General features: G+C 45.6%; 1 long non-coding RNA gene and 1 pseudogene across 2 annotated transcripts in view; one reads left to right on the top strand and one right to left on the bottom strand.

The window, feature by feature from the left end:
• Positions 1–8,148, bottom strand: part of LOC310755755 — a 63,052-nt gene extending 54,904 nt beyond the window's left edge. The window contains exon 1 of the long non-coding RNA XR_014544513.1: positions 7,254–8,148. This is a non-coding gene — a long non-coding RNA (uncharacterized lncRNA). The remainder of the gene's footprint in view (positions 1–7,253) is intronic.
• An 11,765-nt stretch (positions 8,149–19,913) lies between these two features.
• LOC310758139 (acyl-CoA-binding protein-like) lies at positions 19,914–20,469 on the top strand (annotated as a pseudogene). The gene is made up of 2 exons: positions 19,914–20,048; positions 20,245–20,469. The product of its transcript is annotated as an acyl-CoA-binding protein-like (transcript).
• The last annotated feature ends 3,437 nt before the right edge of the window (positions 20,470–23,906 follow it).

The following is a 23,906-nucleotide window of genomic DNA, read 5'->3' on the forward strand; positions in this document are numbered from 1 at the left end:
TTTAAGCCCCCACCCCACCCCAATACCGAGCTGCGGGTTTTATTGCCAGAGGTCAGGGTGTTCTGCCCTGTTTTATTCCTTGTTTGTTTGAAATTATGACGTTGCCTCCGCAGCCCTATCTCCACTCGCTTCCCCCAACTGGGTGGCAGAGTGCGAAGGGCCCTTCTTGCATGAGCAAACATTTCTGTGGATATTCCTCACATCCCTTCCATAAAGGGCTTGCTTATTGAGCTCATAAAAAAAGAAGACACGGCGAAACCTCTGGAGTATTTCTTAAGGGTTGCATTAAACCTCTGAACAACACTCGGTCCAGACACCGGCCTGTGGGGCAGATAGGGTAGCTTCGTACCTCTCCCATGAGCGACGTTTGTGAGAGACAAGAACTCTTTGCAAGGGCCTTTTTCTGTGTACAGTGGTACCTCGGGTTACGGACGCTTCAGGTTACAGACTCCGCTAACCCAGAAATAGTACCTCGGGTTAAGAAGTTTACCTCAGGATGAGAACAGAAATCACGCGGCAGCGGGAGGCCCCATTAGCTAAAGTGGTACCGCAGGTTAAGAACAGGTTCAGGTTAAGAACGGACCTCCAGAACAAATTAAGTTCTTAACCAGAGGTACCACTGTAGTTTGAGAAGGAGGAGTCTTAACTGCAGGGGTCTTCGGAGTATCTTAAAGTCAAAAAAGGAGATGGATGGCAGAGCTGGCAAGAAGAATCTGAAAGGGACAATATATGACTGGTCTGGTACATGGATTTGTCGCTTACCCTGAAAGGGGAGGGTTACTACAGTAATTGAATACAGGGGACCAATGAAACCTGTGTGCAGTTAAGGTACTTGCTTTGCTCCTGACTCTTGGCACATACCCTCCAAGTGTCCCTGTTTTCCAGGGACAGTCCCAGATTTACAGAAGTCAACCCGGTTTCTGGTTTCATCTCGGAATGTCCCGCTTTTCCTTAGGATGCCCCTATTTTCATCAAAGAAATGTTGGAGGGTATGGAATTGTGTGACCCCTGAGCCAAGAAGATAAGGAACTATACAACCTTCGGACGACATCTGAAGGCAGCCCTGTCTAGGAGAAGTTTTTTAATGTTTAATGTTTTATTATGTTTTTATATGTGTTGGAAGCCACCCAGAGTGGTTGGGGCAACCCAGTCTGATGGGCGGGGCATAAATAACAAAATTATTGTTGTTATTATTATGGAATAGGATGTCCCTATTTTCATCAGAGAAATGTTGGAGGGCATAAACCTGGGCCACGTCGTTTTACAAAGGCAGCCCTCCTTTAGGAAGCAACAGGCCCTGGGTGCCGAATGCCACGTTATTCTGCACCATATAAGATAATTACAGGCCTGCAGGATGCCAAGTGTAGAGAATGCCAGATTTCCTGAGGACATCAATGGGGCTGAAAATTAAATGTTCCCTTAAAAAGGCGAAGAAGCTGGAACCCTGCATAATAAGGCTTACTCTGAATGACAAAGATCTCCTGCACCCGGGCATGTAACCAGGACAATTAAACAAGACAATGGGAACCTGACTGCACCATACTGCTTTAGACCCACACCGTCAACAGGGACAAATATGCTTGCCCAGATGGACAGCTACACAAAGGGATGTCTAGCTGAGCCCACAAAGTGGTTGAAAGATTGCTTGGACTCTGGAAAGTCTTCTTAGGGCTGGTTCGCAGATGAGCATATATCACCTGATATCTCATCATTCAGTGACTTTCAGATGACCGAGTAACTGACTCTATTTAAATAGGTGATGTCAGACAGCATGAAAGCACTCTGGCTGTGATGTTTGATCTGAGATGGCTGCTTCACATTCGTAGGTCATCACTTGATTTTGCCGCTATCGAGTGATGAATAAGCATGTGTAAGCTCATCCTGAGGGAAAGGCAGCTTTGGGAAGACTGTGCTTGTGTCACTCTTGGATCACAAATTTTCCCGCTCTGGAGGGGAGCCTGGGATCTGCTGCTTCTCATGTATTGATCCTTAACCTGAAGCATTATACAGTCATACCTCGGTTTTTGAACATCTCTGTTGACGAACATTTCGGTTTTCGAACGCCGTAAACATGCAAGTAAATGCTTCAGTTTTCGAACGCGCCTCAGAAGTCGAACATGAAAAGCAGCTTCCATATTGAGTTTTCTGTATTGAGGCTTCCGTACTGAGTCTTCAATTTGCGAAAGTTTTGGAACTTGAACTGTCTTCTGGAATGGATTAAGTTCAAAAACCGAGGTACTACTGTATAGAAGAATTCTGCAAAACCCCATAAGCTCACAAGAAGAGCCCTGCAGCTGGATCAGACCCAAGGCCAACCTGGTCCTGTTTCTCACAGTGGCCAACCATATGCCTCCAAGAAGCTCATGAGCAAAACATGAATGCCAGAGCATTCTCCCATTGTGTTCTGATGTGCTGGCATCTGGGTCCATGCTGCCTCTTGTGAGCAGCCCTTGATAGCTCAGTTGACTAGAGTGTGGTACGGATAACACCAAGGTTGCAGGTTCGATCCCCATAAGGGACATCTTGCATTGCAGGAGGTTGGACTCGAAGATCTTCAGGGTCCCTTCCAACCCTACGATTCAGCTTTATCTTCCATCAACTTGCCTAATTCCCCTTTAAAGAAATGTTTATCAGGGTTTTCAATTAAGTGCTAACAAAGCAGATAATGTAAGAAAACAATATCATAAACGTGCACATAAACTGAAACATAAATTAACACAAACATTTGTTTTGTGGGTGGCAAGATGGAAGAAAACAAAAGCAAACTTTCTGAGTTTCTTGTCCATGGTCTCGCTTCGGAGCTTCGGAGGCGCCGATACATCTCCTTGCCAAGGGCACAAGTGAGTCTAGGTACGCCTCTGCAAAAATGTACAAATATGGAACTGAAGCCTAGATACACACTTTTCACCCGAGAGAAGGGACAGGTGCAGGATTCTGGATTCAAACCATCAGTCCATTTCGGAGGGCATGTTGTAGCAATTGGTTTCCCACCAGGTTTTTCAGGAATGCCAGAGATTCCTTCAAGGAACTTTGTCTGGGTCTAACTCCTTCTGTTTTATAGGGGCTGGTGAGTGGATGGAAATGTGAGCAAAGTCCCACCTGGAATTAGACAGAGAAAGTGAACAGGAAAGAAGATGTGGTGGAAAAGGTGAAATCTGACCTAGCCTTTCAACAAGGATCCCAAGAAACCATCCTTAGGGACAAGGCTCCCCAAAGAAAGCACCTGAGATACGGGCATAATTGCTCTTAACATTAACTTGAAAACTGGATAAACAGTATAATCTCATAATAATACAAAGGCAGAGACTCATTTATCACATTTTTTCTCTCCTGCTGACAGGAATTCTCTAGGGTAGCTTCCGATGGATTAAAATAATTGAAAGCTTTTAAATATTAGGTAGCATCGTGGCTTCTTCAACACCTCCACTGGCTGGGAAGGTGAGGCAGAGCCTCTGGGGGCATTAATAGAAGAGAAAATTAAGGATATTTGAATAACTGATGGAACCATCCAGCCAATCTCATGCTATCCAGTTCTAAGCATTTCCAGGACTCCTAGCTAGAAGGATACTCTCTCTTTTGGTATCCTATACAGTTTCTCCTTGGATCTCCTCCTTCCCTTTGAGCATCTCTCTTCCTGGACCTAGCAATCCATTCAAGTTACCTCTTCTTTCATTCAGTCTCTAGTGTTCTGTAATTGCACTGCGTACCCCATGAAAGTACTGTCATTCCATTCCTTACCTGTCCTGCAACTAAACTAAACAGCAAAGAGAAGGAGGTAAAAGATGAAACGTGATCTAGTTCTTGTTTTTGTAGGAGATGAACTGATTTCTCCTCCCTTCACCACTGATGCTCTAGGCCCAGCCAAGCATTTTGAAAGTCCAGGAAGAATGGAATCAAAGATCAGCCGATAGTCTAGTCAAAAACTTTATTGCCACCTGTTGCAAATGGCAAAATGGACACTCAGGTCCTGCCACTGACAGTAGCGTCACAGAGAAAGTCAGCTCATGTGGAGTCACTTAATGACTCAGAATGCATGAAGACATGTTTAATAACAGCAGTGAGGCCACTGTGGAATCACAATCACAGCATTAAGGGCACATGTACAGCCTTCTCCCACAGATCAAGCTGGGGGGAAACCGATTCATCTGTTTTTTAGCAGGAACTGGCTGTGCTGAGCATGGATTGGCTGGATGTTGTGTCAATCACATGGCCACTCCCCCTTTTCAGAGACGGCTGTGTACAGAGCTGATTTTATATATTTTGTTGAAATAATTTTCGCCAAAGTTCTTAGCCAAAAAAGGCTTCCAAATCAGCTCAAAATTAGGGGTGTATGAGGAAATAACAACCACAACCCAGGGCTTTTCTTGTATTTTCTTATTAGCTTTCCAAGTCAACCCATCAGCCATTATCCCAGTCCTCAGCGTCTCTGCCCCACTTGCTACTTCTCAAACCTAGCAAACCTGATATTGGATATTTATTGGTTGCTCTGCCCTTCTTTGCATATTCTGGGTTTCATGGAGTGCAAAAGAGCCACACCAAAAACGGTCTGGGCCAATCTAGCCTATGTGCCCATAAATACATGCAGCCTACCTGCAACTGGGATTCTTTCTGCATATGAGATGTCTGGAATATCTGGGATGGAGCAGGAAGGATGCTGTGTGGGGGAATAAGTCATTCACTCAGTGTCCTGGAAAAGGTTGAGGCCAATAGTTATGATATCTTTGACCAAGGTTTTGAGGGCAGCCTTTGTAGGTATGACACCATCTCATGACATCATCTCTATTAGTAATGCCTACTCCTGTTTGCCCACAAATTTGTGCCCACCCCCAAGTGCAGCTCCTTTATTTGTTTACTGGTGCTGTCACACAATTAGAAAAAAAATCAAAACTGATTAAGTGCATGAGTGCCGGTTGACTGATTGATTAAATGTGCATGCATTTACATATGGGGGAGGGGAACCGCTCTAATCTTCTAATACTGTTTACCGTGCTTCTAAAAATAATGTTAACATTTTAAATATGCTACCCGATTCATCGGAGGGTATCCTTTTTAGCGCTTAAAATAATCGATTAAATATTGTACCTTGTTGTTTATGTTTTTGGTTTATATTCCACTATGTGACAGTGGCTTATTTATTTATTTACTTACTGTTGAGGATCACACTCTCTAGGAAGGTGGACTGCAGGCCAGATGTGGTCAGGGCCAAAGCCAAAATTGGCTGGAGCCACCCCTTTCTCTCTCTCTTTCTTTCATTCTGTCCCATTGGCTGCCGAGAGAGAGGGAGGGGGAGCCAGAGAGATTACTATTGCCAGCGGTCTAAACTTACACAAATAAAGGCATCTTCCCCAGGGTAAGTGTTCCTGGATACCACATACATGAAATTGTGTGTAGTGGGGAATATCAACCAAAAAGCCTGTAAACACCCTCTAAACCTCTGGAAACCCTTTTTAAAAAACCCACAGTTTGAATTGATTTATTTGATTACTTCCCGGCACCACACGCATACACGGTCATGCATGAAGTGTAGGTGGGTTCCTACGAAGCAAGACACAGTGATAACAGCAAGAGCTTTTATTGAACTAACAGAACTGGACAACAGGGGCAAAGCAACTGCTTATATATATTTCTGAAGGCCTGGGCCACTCCCACTCCCAACGTGATTGGCTGTCTAAACTTCCAAGCTACGAATCATAACTCAGAATTTAAGGGCCAATGGCAGAGGCCCAAATCCTGAAATGTTCTGTGATTGGATATCAGACCACAGGGGCTCAGAACCCTGAGTCCAGACTCAAGCTCAGGCAAACACAGACCACTGAATACATAACAGTGCACATGTTGAACACACATATGTAGGGAGACTTTACACCAGAGTTGCCTCAGTTGTGGCGCTTCAGAGGTGGTTGATCTCCCAACCCCTCATCCCCAGCTAGCCTGACCATCCAGCAGGGATGATGATAATTGTAGTCAGTGTTGTTGTTTTTTTCTGGGGGGGTGCAGGGATACACATACCCCTAAACATTTTGTGAATCTTCGTACTTTTGTCCATTTACTGTATTTATCTTTCCTGATTTGAACTATAAAATGGTGATTTTTTTTGAGTCAAAATGAGAGTACCCCTAAACATTTTTTAAAGAAAAAAAGCACTGGTTGTAGTTGAAGGCAGACAACAAATTAAACACCTGTGGTTTCCACAAATTCCCCCCTCCCTCTCCCACACACACCCCAACCCAGCATCACAAAATGGCTGCCCTCCACTCCCTCAACAACGGCGATTTGCACAAATTTTTCAGATGGGCATTGATAAAACTAATAACAATGATGTGCTTTCCCTTCCCTTTTAAGCATCGTCATCACCCTACTTAGCATGAATAAAACACTTCTGAGTTTTTAAAGTACAGTGGTACCTCCGGTTAAGTACTTAATTCGTTCCGGAGGTCTGTTCTTAACCTGAAACTGTTCTTAACCTGAAGCACCACTTTAGCTAATGGGTTCTCCTGCTGTTGCCGCACTGCCGGAGCACGATTTCTGTTCTCATACTGAAGCAAAGTTCTTAACCCGAGGTACTATTTCTGGGTTAGCGGAGTCTGTAACCTGAAGCGTATGTAACCCGAGGTACCACTGTATTTTGCAGGTGTTATCTTGGTAGCTTCTGACAGTGTCCTATAAGGTAAGGCAGTGGTGTTATTATTTTCATCAAAATAATTAAGATGCAGGGCAGAGGCTGAGAGCAATCAACCTGCCCCAAAAGGCCAGATAAAGAGTTGGTGGATGAGAGGCAGGGAATTTGCCCGTGCCTATCACTTTCTCAATCTTCCAATCTTCAGTTCTCCACAACTCTGCAGCGTTTTTTTAAAAGATCCTCACAAAAATTCATCATTTTGGTACCAATTTCTTCTAATAAACACATGTTTGGACTAATGTACACATTTTCGCAAGCAATTTCCTTGAATACAACGCATCTTTGTATGTCAATCTCAAAAATATATTCATTTTTTTCTGTGACCTTTCCCCTGATTTATGCATTTTTGTAAAGCTTGGTTGTAGACCCGCATCTCAAAATCTGGGCAAGTGCCAATTCCAAAGGATGACTGTACTTTGGTTCTCGTGCTGTTACAGAAAGTGCAGATTTGACTGGTTCGCCTTTAAATGTGAACTGAATAAAATTTCTCTTCCATCCCTCCTGGGAACCTCCCAAGTCCTGCTCTTAGTGACTATCCATTCTACACAAAGCCCAAGTGCAGCCCGACTCTTACCTGGAGCTCTTTGTTCTGCAAGGAGTCCTTTCTGTAGCACACTTGCTGTATGACGGCAGAAATGTAAGTCCGTATTGTCTGCACTAATTGGCAGTGGCTCTATAGCCTTTAAGCCAAAAGGTCTCTTCTTAGCCCTACCTGGAGATGCCAGGGATTGAACCTGCATACAATGCAGACACTCTGCCTCTGAGCCGCAGCCTTTCCCCATTCAGCTCTGGACTGAATGAGTCGATCTGTGGCTTGCTGGATGGCTGATGCATTCAGCCCCAAAGGTCAGGGCCTGGCCTTGATGACCCGTGCTTTTGTCTTGCTCTGTGATTCTCATAGCCTCTCCTGTTCCGACATGTGGAAGATGCCTTGGGCCTGAGCTGGATCACATGCCCTTCCCCAATGAGCCAGCCGGCTCTGCCAAACAATGTGTTTCCAATCGCCTGCTCCCAAACCTTGCCGAAATCCAAACCACGTGCCATCTGCTCACCTGCAACTAATCAGCCCCGAGCTACTGAATAAATGTCTCCCACGCCTCAGCCGGTGCCGCACTCCTGTGTGCACAACCCTGCTCCGGTGGTGGCTCAGTACTCCTTCCTCCCTCAGTTCATTTGTGCCCAATGCCAAACACGGGCAGTTGCATTAAGGTATGGAGTGGGTCCCATGGTTGGGTTTAGCAGAGGCCTCACTGGGAGCCAGATCTGGGAAGGAAGCCTCACTGGAAACATGGCTACCTCCCAAGTAAAGCAGCCTGCAAATGTTACAGGCATTCTGCAAAGCGGCCAACCATCCAGTATTTTGCAATCTGACAGATGAAACTGTGTTGTGTAAAGAAATGAAAGTCTGAAGTCTTAAAAGGCAGCAAACTCCAAAGGCTAGGTAGGCTCCAACCCTAATATACCATATTCTAACCTGATTCTGCCCACTAACCTCACCTCTCCAAAGGGGTGCATGCTAATAACAAGCACAACAACAACAGTAGTAGCTTTATTTGTACCCCATCCATTTGACTGGCATAAAGTATAAGGTGAAGGTAAAGGACCCCTGATGGTGAAGTCCAGTCAAAGGCGACTATGGGGTTGCGGTGCTCATCTCACTTTCAGGTTGAGGCAGCCGGCGTTTGTCCACAGACAGCTTTCCGGGTCATGTGGCCAGCATGACTAAACTTCTGGCGCAACAGAGCGCACGGAAATGCCGTTTACCTTCCCGCCACAGTGGTACCTATTCATCTCCTTGCACTTGCGTGCTTTCGAACTGATAGGTTGGCAGGAGCTGGGACACAGCAACAGGAGCTCACTCCGTGACAGGGATTTGAACTGGCAACAGTGCCGGATTTATGTATAGGCTAAGTAGGCTGAAGCCTAGGGCCTCTAAATCTAGGGGGCCTCACCAACCCTAATACTCCCTAGCGGGCAGTCTCCCCTCTCCCAAAATTGCAAACCCAAGACTTCATGCGAGGGCAGGACAACTCGGGCCCAGCAACTATTAGCTCAGGGCTAGCCAGTGGGGCCCAATTTGAAGCAGTGGGGTGCAACTTGAATTTTATTTTTGTAGGGCCCCAGTTTATAGCCAAAGTCTGCAAAATCTTATAGATATAAATAAAGTCCATCTAGATTGCCCTGGTGCAGGGGCCCCCTTAGGAGTGGCCCACAGATCCATCCTGGCCGTGGGGCACATCGGCATCAATGCGACATAACAAATAAAGGCTTTATATCAGGGACAGCACAAAATCTGAAATGGCAGCAATTGTGTTTCACTCCCCCAAACCAGATTATTGTGCATGTATAGCTGACCACAAACATGCACCCAATCCTTACTTGTGTCAGTGTATATAACTCATATGTATGTATATATCCCACTGATCTCATGCATATACATTATCACACAGTGTCTCATCTCTCTCTGCCTCCGTTCCTGAGACTGAAACAAGAGAATACATTTTTACTCTAGTAATTCCACAAACACCCCCTAGAAGAAGAGTTGAGCCAAAAGGAAAAGGCTTCTGCTGATTTCAGTCTGGGCATAACTGCAAACATAACTACCAACCAACAGAATGGAAATTGAAACTACGGTAAATTAAAGGAACTGCTTTGCATCAAGGGCCATTTCAAAATTACTATGTATGCACAGGGAGGGAACATCCCCATATTTCCCAATGCCAACAAGAGATATTTCTTGTGACATAACACATGCAACATGCCATTGTGAGAGTGTTAGAGGCAGTTTTATTAGTTCAACATACTGTTTTCATGTGGAAACAAGCTCTTCTTTTTAAAAAAGGGTTGTGTGAGTTTTCAGCATAATGGAGCTGCCTGTAGAGGGCACCTATTGGCTAGCACTTGGGTCATCACAACGCCATTCCCCCTATTTCCAAAACAGTTTTGCAATTCTTTTAAAAATAGTTTGTAATTGTTTTAGAAATGGTTTGCAGTTCTTTTAGAAATAGAATGTATCTATTCATGAAAAATTCTTCCTTAACCTTTTAAAAAAGGCAATGATTAACTCATACAAAATCCCCACCCCCAGACGTCAATTCTGCCTTCAATTCCATCATCAATTCCCGGTGATGTCCGGGAAAATCCAGACCAGGGGTCAGCAACCTTTTTCAGCCGTGGGCCCGTCCACTGTCCCCCAGACCATGTGGTGGGTCGGGCTATATTTTTTAAAAAATATATGAACGAATTCTTATGTCCCACAAATAACCCAGAGATGCATTTTAAATAAAAGGACACATTCTACTCATGTAAAAACACGTTGATTCCCGGGCGGTCCCCAGACCTTGAGAAGGCAATTGGGCCGCATCCGGCCCCCGGGCCTTAGGTTGCCTACCCCTGATCCAGACGTTTGGCAGCCCTACATACAGGTGATGCGTTAAATATCTTTAAAAGGTTAGACAGTCCACCTGAAGCAAGACTGATAGCTGAACCAGTGTCTGACTCACTGGTGTCTGGCATGTAAACTGAATAACTAAACTCACATTGCAGGTGAAGAATTTGCTGTGGCTTCTCTATTTATATTACATCTATCTTCACCCTAACAGAGTGGAGGACAGGAATGGTACTTGCAGTATAGAATACACTCATTCTTGTGCCCCCTCTGATTCGGCTGGGTTGTTGTTGTTGTTAAACTAACTAACTAACTAACTAACTAACTAACTAACTAACTTACTTTCAAATACCCACAAATACCTGTCTGGCCAGATGTGACAGTAAGACAAAGGTATACCATAAAAAGTGATGCCTCTCTCAAATTACTTTAAGCTCTCTTAAAAACTATTGTGGGAGGATCCTCGTTGTGGAAGGAGACATAGCTAAGTGTCAGGCACATGCTTTACTCTACCCAGGCTTTCCAGACTCAGTTCCCAGCATCTCCAGTTAGGCAATGGGGGACATGTCTGCCTGGGAGCCTGAAGGGCTGCTGGTGGTCAGAGCAGACAATACTGGGCTAGATGGGCAAATAGACTGACCTGGCATAAGCAACTTCTTGTGTCTTTCTTCAGCTCAGCACACTTTTTCGTCCGCTGAGACATCGCCTGTTTTCAAAGTCTTCTGAGAACTCCTTTCTCTCCCACCCAAATCAGGTCTTTTGATTTTCTTCCCAGCCTCAGCGGTAGGTCGTCATCACTCTTTAATAAATGCATACCTTTTAATAACAGCCACAGCTACTGGAGCTGGAATCAAAGTCAAAGACCGCTTATCCCAATTTTGAAAGTGTCCCACATTGTTATTTTTCTGTCGCTACCTCCCCTGGTCGTGAGCAGCTAATTCGCATGCCCACTGCCTTCCTTGGATGTGGTAGACATTCCTCAGGCTCCCTCTCTGATAGCAAACCCCAATTCCTCATCACAATTAATAAAAAGAGTGCCTTCATTATACACCTTTAGGTGCCAGGCAAAAACATTCCTCTGTAACCAGGCCTTTGGTTGATTGACACCCAATGCCCTTTCAAAAACGTGTTGTGGAAAGGGGGAAGGTTATTTAGTTGTCTTTGTTTTATTATATATTTTGTTTTCTTATGTTGTGATGTTATGTCGTAACTGCCCTGAGACCTGTGGGTATAAGGCAGTGTCAGGGAACTGCCATCGGAACTAGAGGAGGAGGCGAGGCCCCACAACGATGCTGGAGAGGGGCCAAGCAGGGAGAGAGGCAAGTCTCCTGTTGGGGAAGAAAATCAGCGCTACACCAGGGATAGAGGGGGGCCAATGGGGGAAGCAGAGAGCAGGCTCCGGGACTCTTCACTGGACACCAGCGGGGAGAGCACAGGTCCTCCGCTACCCACGCCCTCCCTGCGCAGAAGACTTCCGCGCAGGGAGAGTAGGAGGAGACTGGGCGTCAAACAACTTTTATGTTGGAAAAGGTTTAAGAAATGCCCACTGACGGATTCTGCCAGCGACTGAACAGCCACGGAGTGGATGGCTGTCCAGCGAGAAATGGTTTAACCAGCCAACCTAGCCCAGAGCGGCGGCTATTTACGCACAAGCAACCCCTAAAGCCATTACAGGCAGTATACCAATTTAATGAACAACAACAATAAAGCCCCACTTTCAGCAAGAGTCTTTCCAGTCAACGGCTTAAAATAAAACCAGGGCAGCCATGGAAGAAAGGGAGAGAACACTCCCGTTTTTGCTTTCGAAGTTGAAACACCTGGCGGCATATGACACCGTCTGGTAAGTGTATGGCCTCCTTTTGTCTCCATTCGTGGGATTTCGCAGCCCACCCATCCTCTTTTCTTGCGTGGATTGACTATGGCCTTGCTATGACTTATGTCAGTTGCCTGGATGTTGGGGCTGGCTAGGAATTTTTCCATTTGGCAAAAATGGCACTAGCCATTTGCTTTTTGCCTACCTAGTAGCAATCCTCACAACTTTGTAAGGTTAGGCATTGGGTAAGCCTTATTATGGGAGCTTGTTCCTCCGCCTGCTCCTCCACATTAAGGGTATCCCCTTAAAGGGACCCGGGTGTGTGGTTCCTGGCGTGGGCTAGGGCCATGCCATGACCCCAACAGTGACCCTGGGGGTGCTCCATTGATGTACACCATAGGGCTCCCCCTTCCGGTGGTCGACCCTTAAGATACTTCCTGCAGTTGGGCAGGAGTCAGGATATAGTCTTGCTTCACCCAATTGCCAAAGCCAAACCGCTCACATCTGTAACCAATAAAGCCGTGGCCTTGTTTATCCCATTAACCCAACATACTTGTGTTTGTGTATTTATTTCGGGGGGAGCTAGGGGGTCTGGGGCCTCGCCACGCAAACGGACCCACCTGGCCTTGTAAAACTTCACTCCTCCTCAGCTGGATGCAAGTTCCCTGCAAGGTGATAAGGGTAGACCTGAATCCTTTGTATTACTTCAGCTCCCAGGCCTCACAGTGAAAACATCCTGAGGTAGAGAACCAGCCTAATGCATCACTCATCATCCCTGGTTTCTTTTCTGCTTTCTTTTTAGAAAATTGATTCTGTGGTCTCTTTAGAGATGTTTCCTCCCTCCCCTCCCCGCAATCCTCTTCTAGGTATCATCTCCCCAGATACTTATTCTGGAAGAGCAACCTCTCCAGGTGTATGAATAAGTAACTTTGTTCCCGCTGTGCCGTGTGTGTTCCCCTGCATGCAAAGACAGGCTCGGGCGAGGAAGACTGGATCTAATGGTCAAGAAGGCGGTTTTTGCACGTGCTGTAGAGGAAAGCAAGGGGCAGGTGGGGCTTGTCAGCCTAGGAAGGTAGGCAACCCATCTAGGAGAAGAAAGGGCTAAGGAGGAAACCCTGCACAAATCCAGAATGGAGTCCCTAAGATGGTTGGAGTGGCTGGGGAAACCCAGACAGATGGGCAAGGTATTAATAATAATAATAATGATGATGATGATGATGATGATGATGATGTACATCTCCTTCCTACAACTCCAGCAGCCAAGCTGGTGCCAAACCATGGGCATAGCCAGGATTTATGTTGGGGGGGGCAGGCTTCATGTTAGGGGGGGCATAACCTCAGTTAGTTAAGTATTTTTATTGATTTACTTGATTTGGGGGAGGGCAGCTCCCCCCCCCGGCTACACCTATGTGCCAAACATATTGCTCTGCTTTCCTTTGGACCGCATCAGTGAGGCCAAGAGGGGGGTCTTGCCATCGCCCAGGACATCCATACACACAGCATAGTCTCCCACCAACAGAATCATAACAGGACCAGTGGAACTGCAGCAGTGTGTTGCAACGTGGGCTGGCGAGTGCTGCTGTTGAATAATCCAGCCAGTCATGTTCTCTTCCAGGATATTCCATTCCATTCCCTTCCCTCCCCTCCTCATTTTTCAGGGTCCTCTCACACCAGACATTCAGTATTTCACTGGGAATTCTTACTCCTCCTTGGTGATTGTAACAACCCTTTGTCTTCCTCTCCTCCAGCTTACTTTTTGTTGTTGTTGTTTTGCACCAGTTTAGCAGCTGCAGCCTCTCCTCCCTGCTTACATTTTCCCGCTTTTGCTGCTGCTTTAGTGGTGCCAACACCCGCAAGGCCCTTCACTTCCTCATTCCCTGCCTTGCACTAGCAAGGGAAGAGATGGAGATCTTCATCATGGCCACTGCAGCCAAGCATGGGGCCTGTGAAAATATGGGGTCCTGGATGGTTGCCCCTATTCCCCCCCCTCTCTCTCTCTCACACACACACACACTCAAATGGCAATGTGTGAGCCTTGGAAAATTATTACTAGTCAGATGAGAAAATACTGTTCTAAGACAGACCAGCAGCTGAATAGTATAGCAGCTCCAAAATCTCACTGTTCCTGGCTGTGTATTGAACAGAGACTAGAGACAAGGGAAAGGTATAAACCCAGGCATCTCAGAGACACCAGTGTCTTTGGCTAGGGAGAGAGAGAGAGAGAGAGAGAGAGAGAGAGAGAGAGAGAGAGAGAGAGATATGACTAAAAATCCTGATCATTGATTCCTTTAGTAAGGAGGTACATTGACCCAACACAGTCCATGCTTTCCTCTCAACAAAGAGAGCTGTCCCTCTCATTGTCTCATTCTGAAGGGTTGTTTCCCCCCCCCCCCAAAAAAAATTGAAAATAAATCCTTGATCCATTACTACAACAAGGAATCAGCCATTGTGAACAGCTTCCGGTGAAGTTTTTGCAGGATTGTTAAACAAATCAAGTGGTAGCTTCTAATTCCTTTGTTTTAATGAGAGAGGGAAATGGGGTTTTATTAATCATTTGGGGCTTTCAGAAATTGCCTTTAAGTGCCTCACTTTGTTAAGGGGGAAAAATCAATAGAGAAAAGAAAAGCGAAGTTTGTAAATGGACACAAGTGACAAAAACGACCAATTACGCCCCCACCCCCCAAAAAAACGAGGCACTTGCTGAGCTTCCATTAACTCAATTATAGTTTCAAAAGCCTCCCCAACCATCCACTCCCCTCCCCCAGTTTGCATCATTTTTACATCTAACTCAAGAACCATTAACTTGCACAAAGTTATGTATTGGGTGGGGTGGGGGGTGCTAATGATTCCTTTTGCATTCTGACTGGAAGGGTGGACCGCTTATCCCTGGCTACTGTTCTGGCTTGGTTTGGAAAGGATGCTGACCACAATTAAAGCGACAGTGACCACTTTCACATAACCTGCTTCTTGGCTTAGGGGAGCCTTCGCCAACCTGCCAGCCCCTGGATGTTCTGGACTACAACTCCCATCTGCCCCAACCAGCAGGTGCTGATGGGATTTGTAGTCCAAAACTTCCAGAGGCTGGCATGTTTAAGGCCATGCTCCCTGGAAGGAGGAGAGGCTGCTGGAAGTACTTTTGGGAAAGTATGCACCTGAATTTGGAAAGTGGGTATATTTCCCTATTGCACATCAAAGAGAATCATAGAATTGCTGAGTTGGAAGGGACTCCGAGGGTCATCTAGACCAACCCCCAGCAATGTAGGAATTCTGCCCACAGCTATCCCTGGGTGGGCTCGAACCACCAACCTTCTGGTTAACAGCCAGACACATTGCACCACAAAGAGTGTGCATGGGACTTTTGTGCTGCATTTGAACCCACGGAGAGAGAGAGATTTGGCTACCACAGCAGTCTCTTCATTCACAGGGTGGAGCAGGCATGCCCAGTGCACACAAGGACACTGAGGCCTGGCCTGTCTGTTCCTCCCCCCGGCTCCCTATTTTACATCCCTCACACTTTCTTTTGAATGCTTGAATACAGCTCAAGGCTGCATACACCCCATATGTTTAAAGCACACTTTGAATCCCCCCAAAAGATGCTGGGGACTATAGTTTACTCCTTTGGGATGTGCAGTTCTCAGCATCCTTAACAAACTACAGTTTCCAGATATTCTGTCATCCAGGCACTGCCCAGCACAGGTGGCGCTGTGGTCTAAACCACCAAGCCTCTTGGGCTTGCCGATCGGAAGGTCAGCGGTTCAAATCCCCACGATGGAGTGAGCTCCCATTGCTCTGTCCCAGCTCCTGCCAACCTAACAGTTCAAAAGCAAACCTATGCAAGTAGCTAAATAGGTACCACTGTGGCAGGAAGGTAAACGGCATTTCCGTGTGCTCTGGTTTCCGTCAGAAGTGGTTTAGTCACACTGGCCACATGACCTGGAAAGCCGGCTCTCTCAGCCTGAAGCAATAAGAGCGCCACAACCCCATAGTCGCCCTTGACTGGACTTAACTGTCCAGGGGTCCTTCCATTACCTTTTACCCAGGTCTAAGATCTATTAAGAATCAGCAAAATTGCTACATCAGGTGCCTTCAGATCAGGCGTGTTATAAGGTGGTGTGTGTGTGTGTGTGGGGGGGTATTCCAGGAAATTCCAGACCCCTGTTCTTGTGCCATACCTCAGATCTCTTGCCCCCTTTTCCTACTTCCTTTAAACAAACAAAAAATATTTGCTTTGTTTGCTGCAAGGTCCACAACCCTTTTGTCATAGGCATCACAAAATACCCATTTCACAGAAGAAAAATAGGTGGTGTAAAGGACCCCCCCCCAAAAAGAACCCAGGTAAAAAAAACTACACACACTCATACAGAAAAAGCAGTTCACTCCCCCAAAAGCCATCCCAAACCAAATACCCCCCACAATACTTTATTTGCTACCCTTAGCTATCCGCCATCTTGATTTGCCCAGAGGCATCAATACAAATCTGATACATGCACAATATATGTAGATTTGTGTTTATGGAGGTTTCTGTGCCCTGAGTCCATTAAGCACCAAGCAGCACCCTTGCTTCAGACCCCAGAGCCTGGGTGATTTTCTCCATCCAAAGAAGAAGGTCTGGATGGCCTAGCCCTAGAGAGAAGTATTTCATTTTGCACAGAACATGCATGGCATAATAAAACATGCAGAAACAGCTCCAAACTGGAGCAGTTATTCAAAACACCTTCAGCCTGGTGCTGCATGTACACGAGGACTTTGTAAGCGGAAGGCTTGTGGTCAACATTTCATTCTGCCGGAGTCAGAAGCAGAATAATGGTCCTCTTTGCAGTCTTATTTCTTTACAGCACCATCCATCCTCCGGGACTCAGTTCAGTTGGTTAGAAGGCAGACTTTGGCAGAATCCTCAATAAGGACTGTGGCTGTGTGACATGAAGGTACAAACAGAAGCAGGAGAAGACGGGAAGGGGAGTGAATCCTTCCCAGGCCATGACCCTGAATATCCAGGGCTCTGAATGATAGGTAGCATAGCTGCTTTATACTGAGCCAGGTAAAAGGTAAAGATAAAGGACCCCTGGCCAGTTAAGTCCGGTCAAAGGCGACTATGGGGTTGCTGCGCTCATCTCACTTTTCAGGCCGAGGGAGCCGGCGTTTGTCCACAGACAGCTTTCTGGGTCATGTGGCCAGCGTGACTAAACCACTTCTGGTGCAATGGAACACCGTGACGGAAACCAGAGCGCATGGAAACGCCGTTTACCTTCCCACCAGAGTGGCACCTATTTATCTACTTGCACTGGCGTGCTTTCGAACTGCTAGGTTGGCAGGAGCTGGGACAGAGCAACAGGAGCTCACTCCATCACAGGGATTCAAACCGGCAACCTTCCAATCGGCAAGCCCAAGAGGCTCGGTGGTTTAGAGCACAGCGCCACCCGCGTCCCACTGAGCCAGATAGAAAGGTATTGTCTACACATAGGCAAACTCCGGCCTGCCAGATGTTTGGGACTACAATTCCCATCATCCCTAGCTAACAGGACCAGTGGTCAGGGATGATGGGAATTGTAGTCCCAAACATCTGGAGAGCTGGAGTTTGCCTATGCCTGGTCTACACTGACTGACCTGGGCTGACAGGCTACCTTCCCAGCCCTACCTGCCAGGGATTGAACCTGAGACCTTCTTGGCATTTAAAGCAGAGTTATGGACCAAGAGCTTTCCCTCTCCCAGTCCTTGGGTCTGCCTCAGGCTCCTTCCCTCCCAGGAGGTGAGAGACGCCGGTTTCCTACAGCATGGATGTTTTGTTTACGGTCCTTGTGAAGTGCTTAAAATTGTATGAAGTGCAGTACAAGAAATAAAAACGAGGCAAGTGCCTGCCAAAAGAGCTTATGCAGTCTGGAAGAAATGGAAAAAATAATGGCAACTGACTGCTGTTCAGTATGTTTAGTGTACTTGCCTCCCCTGCCCTCAGAGGTGCATCCCTCATACACAGACATGCACAACATATGTCAGACAATAACAGAAATGCATCACAAGCACACAGTACTAGCCTGCATCAGCGCTAATGGTGCAATAGGTAGTCTCCTTGTAATGGATAACCTTTATCCGGTTGATCTTCTAGAAAAAGAGGTGCCAGAACTCACCATGAACGCCTCCCTTGTTCTCTTAGAATGGCAATGGCACCATCAGTTCCAGTAAATTCCAGCTGAAAAAAATACCCTGGGTAAGCTTCTTTCGAGGGGTATCTGTGCTGGGGAAACTTCACCCACCCCTTCCCTTTTTAAAAATTATTTATCATTTTCAATTTTACAAATCTGCACAAATCAAACAAAAACAAACCACACTTTAATTGTTGACTTCCCTCCCCTTCCCTTTCCATGGTTCATTTCAGTTTTCCTTTACTGCTGCCTATTCTGATTATTTCTTACTCTTTCTCTACCATTTTTTCCTACATTCATTATTTTACTGCTAGATTTACTCTAATCCTACCATTGTTTGGAGTTGCTTACGATAATTTTTCAACTATTCCACAAACTTCTTCCAGTCTACTTTAACGACTCTTTCTCCCTGCTCTCTTATTCCTCCAGATAAATTAACCATTTCTGTATCAATTCCATCTGCCATTTCTCCTTTGTTGGTACTGTGCCCTCCTTCCACTAATGAGCGTATACCATTTGGGCTGCCGTTGTTGCGTAAATATTTTTCTGATCTCTTAAGTATATCTGAACCCATTATTCCTAAAAGAAAGGCTTCTGGCCCTTTTTAAAAAAAAAATAAAAGACCTTTTCAACATTTTTATCATTTCATTATAAATCATCTCCCAGAAACCTTTTGACACCTTCCCTCTTTTTTAATCAGCATTTTCCCTGTAAGAAGGATACACTGCCACCATTACTTCTCCTGCTGCTCTAGAAAGAGGAAAAGTCACTCTGCTGGGGGAACATACCCCTTCCTTCCCCTCCAGCTTTTTCTATCTGGAGCTCTCCTCAAGCCACAACCCTCACTGGCCTCTGTGAAACAACAGGTAAAGGTAAAGGGACCCCTGACCATTAGGTCCAGTCGTGGCTGACTCTGGGGTTGCGGCGCTCATCTCACTTTATTGGCTGAGGGAGCCGGCGTACAGCTTCCGGGTCATGTGGCCAGCATGACTAAGCCGCTTCTGGTGAACCAGAGCAGCGCATGGAGACGCCGTTTACCTTCCCGCCGGAGTGGTACCTCTTTATCTACTTGCACTTTGACGTGCTTTCAAACTGCTTGGTTGGCAGGAGCAGGGACCAAGCAACGGGAGCTCACCCCATCACAGGGATTTGAAACCGCCGACCTTCTGTTCAGCAAGTCCTAGGCTCTGTGGTTTAACCCAATAGGTTAGCCTAAATGTGACATCAAGCGATGTGGTCATGTGGCTGGCTCTGCAAACCCCCAAACAGGACTCCCGCTTGTCTGGCTCTTTCTCCCAAGCTGACAGGCACAGAGAGAACAAGCTCCTAGGGTGCGATTGGTATCTAAGGAGAAAGCCATCTGAGCCAGTCCCTCGAAATGCACCAAACTGGGCAGACTTGTGCATTATGTTAATTAAATTAGCACGACTTACCTACATCCCCCCCCTCCACTGCTCAAATACTCGCAGCAGATGCCTCCCGCATACAGGACCATAGAGGCATTCCCCATGGAGAGACCAGGTGCTTGCTGAAAAAGGCATTCCTCTGGGGATACCAAGTTGAGAGGTGGGGAAATGGAAACATTTTTGGGATGTGAGTTTGTGGCTGGAGGCGCCAATCAGTATAGAGGACCACACACACACACACACACACACACACACACACCTTATTTCACGAGGAAGGCAGCCAAGTTCAAGCTGCTGCTACTACTATTATTATATAAAGCCCTCAGCATCTTGGGACCAGAGTAAGGTTACCAGACGTCCTCGTTTCCCAGGGACAGTCCCCGGATTTACAAATCAGTCCCCATACAAAATCCAAGTTGAGAAGAGTCCCCAGATTCATTGAAAAAATATCTGGTAATCTATGACCAGAGCAGGTTCAGTTCACCCTTTTGTTGCACTGGGAAGAGGTCGTTGCGCGCTTCTGCAACTATGACAGAGACAGAGTTTGAAAAAGCTGCAGAAGAAGTCAAGGAGCTGAAGACCCAACCAGCAGATCAAGAAATGCTGGATGTCTATAGCCATTACAGTGGTACCTCAGGTTACAGACACTTCAGGTTACGGACTCCGCTAACCCAAAAATAGTACCTCAGATTAAGAACTTTGCTTCAGGATGAGAACAGAAATCATGCGGGAGGCCCTATTAGCTAAAGTGGTACCTCAGGTTAAGAACAGTTTCAGGTTAAGAACGGACCTCCAGAACAAATTAAGTACTTAACCCGAAGTACCACTGTACAAGCAGGCCACAGTTAGAGATGTAAATACAGGCCATCCTGGGATGCTTGATTTCCAAGGTGGACACCAAGTGGGATGCCTGGAATGCCTTGAAAGGAATGTCCAAAAAAGATGCAGTGAAAGCATATATTAAAAAAGTGGAAGAGCTGAAGGAAAAATACGGACTGCAGCAAACCTCTTCCTGCATGCCTTTCAATGCCTTACTACTCTACTAACTTAAACTACCGTATGTTACACAGTATGCAAGACTTGATGCCACTTTCTATGATTAATAGCTGCATAAATTTACTTCTAATGGGTTGTATAATAAACACACCAAAAAAACCATATTGGGACCAGTTTTACAGGATTGCTTGACCCATACATGCTCACTTGACCATTTCTATCCGGGGGATGTGCATTTCTACAAGTGCCATACAATGCTTTTTTCTGCCTCTGTGAGAAATCAGTCTTTCACTGTGACAGCTCTGAAGCTCTGGAACTCCCAAACTGTTAAGATCAGGCGGGTGCCCTCACTGGCCTGTTTTATACACCTACTAAAAACTCTTGTTTCCATTTGGCAATTATTACCCAGACATGCAATTATTATGCATGCTTCTTTTTAAATTCTGTTGGTTTTATTTTTGATCATTCTATTATTGTGGCACTTGTTTTAAAATTTCATTGTGTGTATATGTGTGTGTCACACCACTTCATGTTGTTGTTTAGTCGTTTAGTCGTGTCCGACTCTTCGTGACCCCATGGACCAGAGCACGCCAGGCACTCCTGTCTTCCACTGCCTCCCGCAGTTTGGTCAAACTCATGCTGGTAGCTTCGAGAACACTGTCCAACCATCTCGTCCTCTGTCGTCCCCTTCTCCTTGTGCCCTCCATCTTTCCCAGCACCAGGGTCTTTTCCAGGGAGTCTTCTCTTCTCATGAGGTGGCCAAAGTATTGGAGCCTCAGCTTCACGATCTGTCCTTTCAGTGAGCACTCAGGGCTGATTTCCTTCAGAATGGATACGTTTGATCTTCATGGATACTTCATGTAACCCGCTTAAATATCTTTTCAAACATATATTAAGCGGTTTATAAATTTTGTCAGATAAATAAAAACAAATCAATTAGGGCTGAAGCAGATATTCAGAGTGGGGAAAACACACACTGGAATGACCGCATCTGACTGTTTTTTTTTGTTTAATTTGATATATGCTGTTTAATAATCAATAATTCTGTAATTTGAGATTGGTTAGTGGGTGTCACATGGCCCAGGGCATGTCACAATTTATCATTTATATAGCGCACTTAATGCACACCACGCTTTACCATATTTATCTCTTGCTCATCCTCTCAACTCTGAGAGGCGGCAGGTCATTATCCTCCCCACTTTATAGATGGGAAATTGAGGCTGGGAGATAGTAAATTGCCCAAGGCCACCCACTGAGCTCCTGGCTGACCTGGGGATGTGAACCAAGGTCTGCCATTCTGTTTCCAGCACTCTATCTGCTGAAGCACAGCTGGCTTTCTGATGTCATTGGTCTGGATGAATGAATTTTAGCACATCGTGTTGACAAATAAGCACTAAACTTCTCAGGCCAATCAATACTGAAGGCCAGGTAATCCTGTTAATGAGAATAAACCGTTCTGCAAATATTCATGTTTCACTCCAGTTTTGCACTCCTACGCCCCAGTTGACTTAGGCCAGAGTTTTAGAAACTCATAAGGTATTTGTAGTTTTTGGCTGAATTCTTTAAAAATTGGACAGCTTCCTGCTAGTGGGACCAAAAGGTTTGTCTTCTATTCTGATTGCGTTTGCATGTCCCAGCCTCGCTCTGGTCTGAGCCAAAAGAATATATTCAGAGCATGATGGGACACAGAGCTTTCGAGAGATGTGGAATCGTGGGGACAGTTGCAGCGATTCTACTTTGTCTCATGAATGCCTCCCTCTCTTGCTTTCTCAGGGACTCTCAGTTGCTGGAGTGGAGCATTTGTGGTTGAGGTCCCAAGTCAAGATACTTATAGAGCAGTGATACGGAACCTGTGGCCCTACAGATGTTGTTGAACTACAACTCCAATTACAGTGGTACCTTGGTTCTCAAACTTAATCCGTTCCAGAAGTCCGTTCCAAAACCAAAGCGTTCCAAAACCAAGGCACACTTTCCCATAGAAAGTAATGCAAAATGGATTAATCCGTTCCAGACTTTTAAAAACAACCCCTAAAACAGCAATTTAACATGAATTTTACTATCTAACGAGACCATTGATCCATAAAATGAAAGCAATAAACAATGTAGTGCAGTCATACAGTCAATCAATCTGCAGCTGAACTAGGTTCCATATAGTCACAAAAACAAAACAAAAAGAGTGGCAAAAACAAAAATGCAAAATAAATAGCAAAAACAGACAGACCTCAGCGTAACACTCAAAACGGAAGTGTGGCAATCAAAACGGAGCACATCCGACTTCCAAAAAAAGTTCGCAAATCAGAACACTTACTTCCGGGTTTGCAGTGTTTGGGTTCCAAGTTATTTGAGTACCAAGGCATTTGAGAACCAAGGTACCACTGTATCCCTCAATTTTGGCCACACTGGCTCATGGGAGTTGGAGTCAAATTACACCTTGAGGACCATGGGTTCCTCAACCCTGCTGAAGAGGTTCTAGGACAGGGGTCAGCAAACTTTTTCAGCAGAGAGCTGGTCCACTGTCCCTCAGACCTTGTGGGGGGCCGGACTATATTTTGAAAAGAAAGAAAAATGAATGAATTCCTATGCCCCACAAATAACCCAGAGATGCATTTTAAATAAAAGGACACATTCTACCCATGTAAAAACACAGTGATTCCTGGACCATCCGGGGGCCGGATTTAGAAGACGACTGGGCCGGATCCGGCCCCCGGGCCTTAGTTTGCCTACCCATGTTCTAGGAAAAGAAGCTGCTTCCCTGTTCAACTACAGGCACCTACTGAAGACTATTTCCCCCCTCATTCCTGCAGGCATTTTAACTGAAGTCTGATTTTTGAATTTTAACTGATTCACTGTATTTCTCGTACACCGCTCACAGACGATTGCAGTTAAGTGATATAAAAATTCTTTAAATAAATGAGATGTTAGTAATGTCCTCAAGTTCCCATGGGAAGGCTGCATCATGGAAAGTGCTTCCCTTCTTGTGCAAAGTCTTCTTTCTCCAGAGTTCTCCTTTTTTGAAACTTCCCTCACTTCTTTTTATATTTTTTATGAGTAAGGAACTAGAGGGCATGATCCTGAATATTTGTGTGTGAGGTTGCGGCTATGATATTTGTGTGCATGGGCGTAGCCAGTGCTTTTTCTCAGGGGGGGACGCAGGGGTATGCATACCCCTAAACATTTTGTGAATCTAAGTTTGGCCGCATTGAATTTCCTACTCATATTCCTACTCAGTATGAGTAGGAAAATTAGAGTACCCCTAAACATTTTTTTTAGGAAAAAAAGCACTGGACCTAGCCGGGGGTGAGAAAGAGAGAGTGTGTGTGAGAAAGAGAGAGTAAGAGGAATATCCATAGAGTGAGGGAAGTCTGCAACTGTGTGAAAGGAATAAGAGTCATATTTGACCTAAGTTGCACACTGGAAAATATGAAACACCTACTTAAAAAAATAAAAAAGATTCTAGGCAGTGCACTTATTTTCTGCAGTACTGGAC

This window comes from Podarcis filfolensis, assembly GCF_964270895.1.
Source record: "Podarcis filfolensis genome assembly, chromosome: 2".
Taxonomy (NCBI): Eukaryota; Metazoa; Chordata; class Lepidosauria; order Squamata; family Lacertidae; genus Podarcis; species Podarcis filfolensis.